The sequence below is a fragment of the Asparagus officinalis genome, chromosome 7 (genome assembly GCF_001876935.1).
Source record: "Asparagus officinalis chromosome 7, Aspof.V1, whole genome shotgun sequence".
In the NCBI taxonomy this organism is placed as follows: Eukaryota; Viridiplantae; Streptophyta; class Magnoliopsida; order Asparagales; family Asparagaceae; genus Asparagus; species Asparagus officinalis.
In genome coordinates, this window is record NC_033800.1 from 20,542,757 (window position 1) to 20,552,277 (window position 9,521).

The following is a 9,521-nucleotide window of genomic DNA, read 5'->3' on the forward strand; positions in this document are numbered from 1 at the left end:
AACCAGCAAAAGCAGAGAGCAAGAATACAGAGAAGTTCTCAGCTCAGGAGAGAGAGAGAGAGAGAGAGAGAATTTGGGTAGTTGGGTTGGGTGCTTCTTTCGCTTGCTCCAATGTGAGCGTGGGAAGTTATAATCTCTCTCTCTCTCTCTCTCTCTATCACTGTCACATGTGAACGACACCGGTTTCTTTTCTTCTCCCTCTTGTTTTTGCTATTTTCAATTTGCTTTCCTTTGGTCCTTTTGTTATTGATTTTTTTTATATTTTCTCAATTATTACAAAAGATTCAGCTGATGTACGCTGCTTTATATTTTCTTTGCAGTTTCGCTTTGCCACACGAACAAGAATTTGGATCCATTGGGTGTAATGTTTTAGAATAGTTTGGCTAATTGGCGGTTAGATACCTCAAAGTTTCATCTACTTACACACACCTTTTAGTTTTACTCCAGCAGTAAGAGATTTTATCATAGCACCCTCATAAAATAGGATAATACGTGCTATCTACAGGTAGTTAAAAGGATAATTTGAGAATTTTAGCTATTTTGTTTATGTTGCAAACATTTTAAAGTTTTCTCCATTTGAGTCCTGTAAACATTGTTATTTGTTTGGTAATTAGAAAAGTCCACAGTATCCATGGTTAAACAAGAAGTCTCATTCTAACTTAAATTTAGTAATCAGGGGCTAAAACTTTATATATATAGTTATTAATATTTTTGCAATCTTTCACCATTTATGAGTTGAAGAGCTCTTATCTAACTAAAGAAGAGAATCATAACTTGATCTTCTGCAACGCACGACATTAAATTTACTACTCTGTTCGGCTTTGATCTAAATCGATATTAATTACGGATCCCAACTTTAATATCTATTTAAATTAGAAGAATAAGAAGATATTTTTTTTCTCGGATTTTATCAGGTCCACATTAACGTAGATAAGATTCCTTAATACTTTCCCATTGCTCATTAGCAAATTGTTGTAAAGCGCAAATAGATTAATTACACAGATTAATACATTAAACTTTCTTGTCTCCTCACGCGTGCAGCAAAAGGCTAAATAAGAAAAGCAAACCTGGGGGCATATTACCTGCAGCTCACACGTGGGTGCCACTGCCACCCTCCATATGAGGGCAAAGAGAGGAGTCTGATCAGCCTCCTCCTTTTTCCACTTTCACCTTTCACCTCCTCATTTTTTAAACTCTGCAAACTACACGAGCTTCACCAAAAGTGACCGAGTGACCCCAAAGCTGTGTACGTGTTTATGGATAGTTGTGCATGCATCTTTTGAAGGATAAAGAACCGATATATAATTAATTTTTTGAAAAATTATATATGTAGCAACTCAACTACATGTATGCTCAGTCCGTGTTGCTATCTTCCTGGGCACATATGTTACATCAGTGTGTGTTGCTATCTTTGTAGTTGCCCCACATAAAGTGATCAATCAGGTAATTGGGTCAATGGGTATTTATATATGTCATGGACTAATTGTGCAGATACCGGATTGTAATTTTAATTTAATGATGGGTTAAATTAGAAAACTGCAAGTCTATATAAAATGGTTATGGTTCCTAATCTTAGGGTTGAGTTCTCATTCTCTTATCCCCATCTAAAGAGAATTCTCGATCAAGAGAGAACCCTCAGGACTAGAAGATCAAAAACCCAAGTTTCAGATCCGTGCATATCGTCACGAATTAAGGTATAGCTTCCGTTCTTATGTTAATCTCCTTGAATTAATCACGGTAATAAAATCTAACAGTTAATTGTGTATCGACCCCTCCTCTGGCATCGTTGTTTCGTACCTACGTACTATATGTCTGTTTAGTTTTATCATTGCGGATAGACCTCTTGAGTGAAATTTTCTCGGCGCTTAATACTCTAGGGGGCCTGTGTGAGTCAAAACAATTCCCACTAGGGGTTCATTTGCAACTTGTTAGATCTAAATCATAAAGCCATGATTAATTCAAAGAGATTAACAATAATCTAAAAGAGCGGAAGCTTATACCTGAATCCATTGAAGAAAACTTGAGATGTGTTTTGGATCTTCTAACCTTAGGGTTTTCTCTATAGCCGAATTTTCTCTCAAGATGGGGGTGAAAAAAATTAGAGAATGTAACCCTACATTAGGGACCATAACCCCTTATTTATAGATGTTATACTTTTGTAATTTAGCCCCTCAACAAATCACAATTACAACCTGGTATCTGCACATATAACCCCATGATTATATTTAAATACCCATTAACCCAACTTAATTGATCACTTTAGTGGGTTATCCTGAAAGATAGCAATACACATTGATTAATCATATGTGCCCACAAATAGATTTATTAGATTAAATCCAACAATCTCCCACTTGGGCACCATATGATTCCTTAAATTGTGTATAACCTTATGAGCTCAAAAATTGCTATCACTGAAAAGGTATTTCCGAACAATCTCGTCCATTGACTATATCAATATAGGATCAAAGCGGCCTTCGTCACATTTATCGTGACTCGACCCATCAATGGTCACATATACTAATACAATCAAACGACATAGATCAATCATGGATTTGCAGCATGAAAATTACATACAATGTGATCAGTACATGTCTATTTTCAATTGGTCCTCTTTTAGTGAGGTCAAAACCAAACATAATGTAGCAGAGTGTCTTAACTGAATACTTTATTCTGATCAGACAATACAACCAAACATAAAGCACCACAAATACAAACTCCCACTAAATCATAATATCCTCAAATAATACCACACCCATATGAGCAGTATGCTCATGAAAGACCTTGGGTGGCAATCCCTTAGTAAGAGGATCAGCTATCATGGAGTTTGTCCCAATATGCTCTATGGATATCTGTCCACTCTGTACCATTTCTTTCACAACCAGGAACTTAATGTCAATATGTTTTGACTTAGTTGAGCTCCCGTTGTTATTGGAATACATTACTACAGATTTATTATCATAATATAACTTTAGTGGTCTTTCAATATTTTCCAAAATGCGCAATCCCGTGACAAAATTTCGTAGCCATATTCCCTGATTGGATGTCTCATAGCAAGCTACAAATTCTGCTGTCATAGTGGAGGAAGCTACTAGTGTCTGTTTGACACTTTTTCATGATATAGCTCCTGCTAACATATAAATGTAGCCTGATGTAGACTTCCTGCTATCTTGACATCCAGCAAAATCAGAGTCCGAATACCCAATGACCTCTAACTGTTCTGATTTTTTGTATGTGAGCATGTAATCTTTTGTTTTCTGAAGATACCTCATAACCCTTTTGACTGCTATCCAATGATCCATACCAGGGTTGCTTAAGTATCTGCCTAACATCCCGACAATGTACGCAATATCCGGACGTATACATACCTGAGCATACATTAGACTTCCTATAGCCGAAGCATAAGGAATCTTCTGCATTTCTTGAATTTCAAGGTTACCTTTAGGACACTGATTGAGACTAAACTTGTTTCTTTTAGCAACAGGGGTGTCACCTGGTCTGCAATCTTGCATGCCAAACCTTTTAAGTACCTTATCGATATAGCTCTTTTGTGATAATCCAAGAATACCCCGAGAGCGATCTCGATGTATCTGGATCCCTAATATAAAAGAGGCGTCCCCAAGATCTTTCATCTCAAAATTCTTTGATAGAAATCTCTTGGTTTCGTGCAACATGCCTATATCATTAGTGGCAAGCAAGATGTCATCGACATACAGAACCAGAAAAATATACTTACTCCCACTGAACTTGTGATATACACAGTCATCAACAATGTTCATCTCAAAACCGAACGAGATAACTATTTGTTGAAACTTATGATACCATTGACGAGGAGCTTGCTTGAGTCCATAGATGGATTTCCTTAATTTGCAGACCATATTCTTTGGGTCTCCTGACACAAAGTTTTCTGGTTGTACCATATAAATCATCTCATCAATGTCCCCATTGAGAAATACAGTCTTAACATCCATCTGATGTAACTTAAGATCATAATGAGCAACAAGTGTCATGATTGTTCTGAAAGAGTCTTTCGATGAAACCGGAAAGAAAGTCTCTGTATAATCAATGTCTTTCTTTTGAGTATAGCCTTTAGCCACAAGACGTGTCTTATACCTCTCCATATTACCGTTTGCATCCCGCTTGGTTTTAAAAATCCATTTACAACCAATTGGTTTTGCACCTTCTGGTAACGGGACAAGTTCACAAACCTTATTGTCTTGCATAGACTTGTACTCTTCATTCATGGCATCAATCCACTGTTGAGAGTTAGAACTTTTCATGGCCTGAGAGAAGTTGATTGGATCATCTTCTAACATTCCACTACTTTCCTCATGTTCTTGGAGAAATACAATATAATCATCCGGAATAGCATTTCTCCTTTCTCTCGTGGATCTCCTTAATGGCACTGGTTCTTGAGGTTGTTGAGTTTGTTCTTCTGGAACAGGGAGTTGTTCAACATTATCATCTTGAGGTTCCGGATTTACTTCTTGAGCAACAACAGGTATAGGAACCTGAATATTGTCAAAAGTAACTGTATGGATTGGATCTGAAGCCAATTCCTCCTCAAAACTAATGTCTCTAACCTTATTTCTCCCCCCAAACTCAACATCCTCAAAGAATGTTGCTGTTCCCGTCTCAAAAATATTCCTTATAGTGGGATCATAAAACTTATAGCCCCTAGAGCGTTCAGAGTATCCAATAAAGTAGCTGCTAACTGTTTTGGAGTCCAATTTCTTTTCATTTGGCCTATAAGGCCTTGCCTCAGCTGGACATCCCCAAATATGTAAATGCTTTAAACTGGGCTTTTGACCAGTCCAAAGCTCATAAGGTGTTTTAGCAACTGCTTTACTTGGTACTCTGTTCAGAATGTAAGCTGTTGTCTTAAGTGCTTCCCCCCAGAGTGACTCTGGTAAAGAAGAATGAGCAATCATACTTCTTACCATATCCTTAAGAGTCTTGTTTCGTCTTTCAGCTACACCATTCATGCTAGGTGAACCTGGCATAGTGTATTGTGGGACGATACCGCATTCTTCTAGGTATCTAGCAAATGGTCATGGACGTTGTTCACCTGAACCATCATATCTGTCGTAGTACTCACCACCACGATCAGATCTAACGGTTTTAATTCTTCTGTTGAGTTGATTCTCAACTTCAGCTTTATAAGTTTTGAACATGTCCAGAGACTCAGATTTTTTATGAATGAGATATAGGTACCCATAACGTGAGTAATCGTCTATGAATGATATAAAATATTGTTGACCATTCTAGGATTCCGTAGGGAATAACCCACAAATATCCGTATGTATCAATTCTAAGACATCCGAAGATCTGTTGATACATAATCTCTTAACTTTGGTCTGTTTTCCCTTGATACATTCAACACATGCGTCGAAGCCCGAAAAATCAAGGGAATCCAAAATGCCATCAGATACAAGACGCTCAACTCTACCTTTTGAGATATGACCCAAGCGCTTATGCCATAATGACGCTGAATTTTCCTTATTTAATTTACGCTTAGTACCACGCGATTCCGCATGCAAAGTTTCATTATAAGAAGCAATTGTATCAAGCAAATATAGGTTGTCATAAGTACTCAAAAGATAAACTGAATTGATTGTTTCCAAATGAACAAGAATAACCTGATTTGTCCAATACAGAAACTGAAATCAAATTCCGTCTAAAAGACGGTACTACAAAAGTATCTTTTAAATCCAAATAAGAACCAATTCCTAACAATAACCTAAAGTGCCCAATTGCTTTCACATCTACCGATTGTCCGTCGTCCACAAAGATGTGTCTTTCAACATCACTTGGCTTTCGGTAGCTCAGGCAACCCTGCATAGAAACACTTATGTGAGTAGTAGCACCAGAGTCTAACCACCAAGTGTTTCTAGGTACTGAAGCTAAATTAACCTCAGAACAGACCAAAGTAAGGAACGTACCCTTATTAGCACGCCAGGCATGATATTTTGTACAATCCTTCTTTACGTGTCCAGGTTTGTTATAGAAGAAACAACCATGATTATCCTTATGTTGTTTCTTCTGAACTGGACCCTTAGCAGCTTCATTATCATTCTTCCTTTTCTTGCCATTATCCTTAGAGGCATAGGCTAAATGAGCACTTTCCGTCTTATCTTGCTTCAACCTGTCTTCCTCTTACACACAGTATGAAATGAGCTCATTTAGAGTCCATTTCTCCTTTTGACAGTTATAACTGACCTTAAACTGATTGAATTATGCAGGAAGAGACAGCAGAACCAGATCCACTAATAACTCATCACAAAGATCAAGTTTAAGTGCCTTAAACTTTGAAGCAATATGAGACATTTCCATAATGTACTCCCTGATATTTCCTTTGCCCTTATACTTTATTGAAATCAAGCGAGCTAAAAGCGTGCTTGTTTCTACCTTATCGTTTTTCGCAAAACGCTTCTTAATTTCGGCAAGGAAATCTTTAGCCTTAGTCCATTCGGATTCTATGCCCCTAAAGGTTTCCGGAACGCCGCGCTTAATGATCATAAGACTCATGCGATTTGAACGCTCACATTTCTCATACTCCTTCTTTGCATCAGGAGTGCTATCCGCATTGAGAGGTTGGGGTTGTTCAGTTCTTAATGCATAGTCAAGATCCATGCAGCCAAGAGCAATTAATATGTTCTCTTTCCAAACCTTGAAATTTGTCCTATTTAACATGGGAATTGAGTTGATGTTAGCAGAAATTGTTGCAGCAGATGCATTAGCTGAAATAAAATAAAAATGCTCACATCAATAACCATAATTATTAATCAATAAAATTTAAATAATGACTAATCCCATCCAAGATATCTGGCACAACATTAATATCAAGTCTTTGGACAGTAATATTAACTTGTAAGTGATACCTTGTTGCAATGATCAAACATTGACAATAACTCATGTCAAATAATGAAACTATCTTTGGATTGATTCATTATTCACATGTAAACCTTATAATTGTCACACGCTTATCATCGCAGATGTGTATATAGTCTAAATAAATATTAATCTTCCTTTGGGCAGATTAAATATTTACACGAAAGCATACACACAGACATCTCACATGCCTCATGAACAATCTACACAAGAGAGGTTACTTTGGCAACTTCTTGTTTTAATTAATCAATTGGAGTGAGAGATAACCTTAATACCTTAGTGTCATAATATTTGAATTAAATAATTGATTAAAAACTAAATTAGATTTAAATTAAAAAGTTTTAATTTAAATCAACTGAATTTCCAAAATAAACTTAATTGGGGTCTCATAGCTTAATTAGGGCCCATAACTTAATTGAATAAATTAAGTATACCAAAGTGGACCCATGAAAAGCCGAGGCTTAACCATAATGAACATGAAGTTCGCTTGACTTCGAACGCGAGGTTCGACTATATTGAGTACAAAACTCACTTAAGCACGAACGCGAGGTTCATCTGAAAATGAACATGATGTTCAACTTGAGAACGAACGCGAGGTTCGTTAAAAAAAATGAACACAAAACGAACACGAGGTTCGTTTGAAAGATGAACACAGAACGAACGCGAGGTTCGTTTAAAAATGAACGTGAGGTTCGACTTGAATTGAGCGCGAGGCTCACCTTAGAGCTGAGCGCGAAGCTCACCTTAGAGCTGAGCGCGAGGCTCAACTTGAATTGAGCGCGAGGCTCACCTGAGATTTGAGCACGAGGCTCAACTTGAATTGAGCGCGAGGCTCACCTGAGATCTGAGCGTGAGGCTCAACTTGAATTGAGCGCGAGGCTCACCTGAGATTTGAGCGCGAGGCTCAACTTAAGAACAAACGCTAAGTTCGTTTTAAAATTTGAGCGCGAGGCTCACCTGAGAACGAACGCGAAGTTCGTTAAAATTGAGCGCGAGGCTCACATGAGAACGAACGCGAAGTTCGGTTGAGGTAACTACCTCCTTAATTTTCGCCACGATTAATCGCACGAACCCTTAGGGTTTCAAACTGAAACCGCCGTCGCTATTGCTCCGGCACCCAAGAGGTCGAAACCCTAGGGTTTCCTGACGCCGCCGTCGCCGTCGGAATCGAGAGCGAGGCCGCCAGCGACGTTGCGCCGGCGAGGAGCACGGAACCGACGACCAAAAAACCAAATAGATCCAAAATTTCTCGATTTTATTTCAAAAATCAGATCCAGAATCGGAAAAAATTTCGTGATCCAGATCTAAGAAAAAATACAAAAATTACTGTTCACGGTGAATTTTTACTGTTCATCCGAAAAAATTCCAACAACCGTTACTGTTCATCCGTGAACAAAACTTAATAAAAAAACAAAGATTTTAAGATCAAAAAACCCAACTTTAAGAACTTAAATCCCTAAGAATTAATCAAAGGTGGCTCTAATACCACTTGTTAGATCTAAACCATAAAGCCATGATTAATTCAAAGAGATTAACAATAATCTAAAAGAGCGAAAGCTTATACCTGAATCCATTGAAGAAAACTTGAGATGGGTTTTGGATCTTCTAACCTTAGGGTTTTCTCTATAGCCGAATTTTCTCTCAAGATGGGGGTGAAGAGAATTAGAGAATGTAACCCTAGATTAGGGACCATAACCCCTTATTTATAGATGTTGTACTTTTGTAATTTGGCCCCTTAACAAATCACAATTATAACCTGGTATCTGCACATATAACCCCATGACTTATTTAAATACCCATTAACCCAACTTGATTGATCACTTTAGTGAGTTATCCTAAAAGATAGCAATACACATTGATTAATCATATGTGCCCACAAATAGATTTATTAGATTAAATCCAACAAACATGGCAACAAGAGGCCGAGATAGTTAGTTCAAAACAACAATATTACTCCACGGGTTTATCTCTAATTAACCATTTGAAAAAAAAATTCAGGAGCTATGCGTGAGTAATTGATCTCTTCTTCTACCACTAGAAGGGACGTACGTATCTATGATTAACTCTAGAGTAGCTAGCAAATAAAACCAGAAGAACTAAATTTAATAAGATGAGAGCATACTCGTGCTCCTCTCCCTAGATGTAGCCTAGCAAGTTCAGGGCCAAATAAGAGCAACTCTTTGGGTCCATGCTTCACGTGATGTTGCCTCTTAACCCTATTAATAATAATAATAACCCCTCCCCATCAATTATGGGGCGAAGTCCGGGCCCGGACCCAAATCCAATACTCGCAGAGAGCTCTAGTTGACCTTCTGCTATCATGTGCCTGGATTATAATCAATTTGTTTTGTTGTTGGGTAGATTCCGCGTCCATTTCGCTCGCAACTTATATTTTTGTGAAAAATGTGTTCAGCCCCAAAAACAGAAACTTTATGTGCTGCAGCCCCTCTTAGTTTTCCTCATATGGTTCAGCCCCTTGAAGTGTGACATTTTGTGCTGCAGCCCATTTTTAACAATTATTACATGCCAACTAAGCTAAAATCCCCAAAATAACCTTATCCCCCTCTTCTCAATCCTTCAAACCTAGTTCTCTCTCTCTCTCTCTCTCTCTCTCTCTCTCTCTCTCTCCCCCC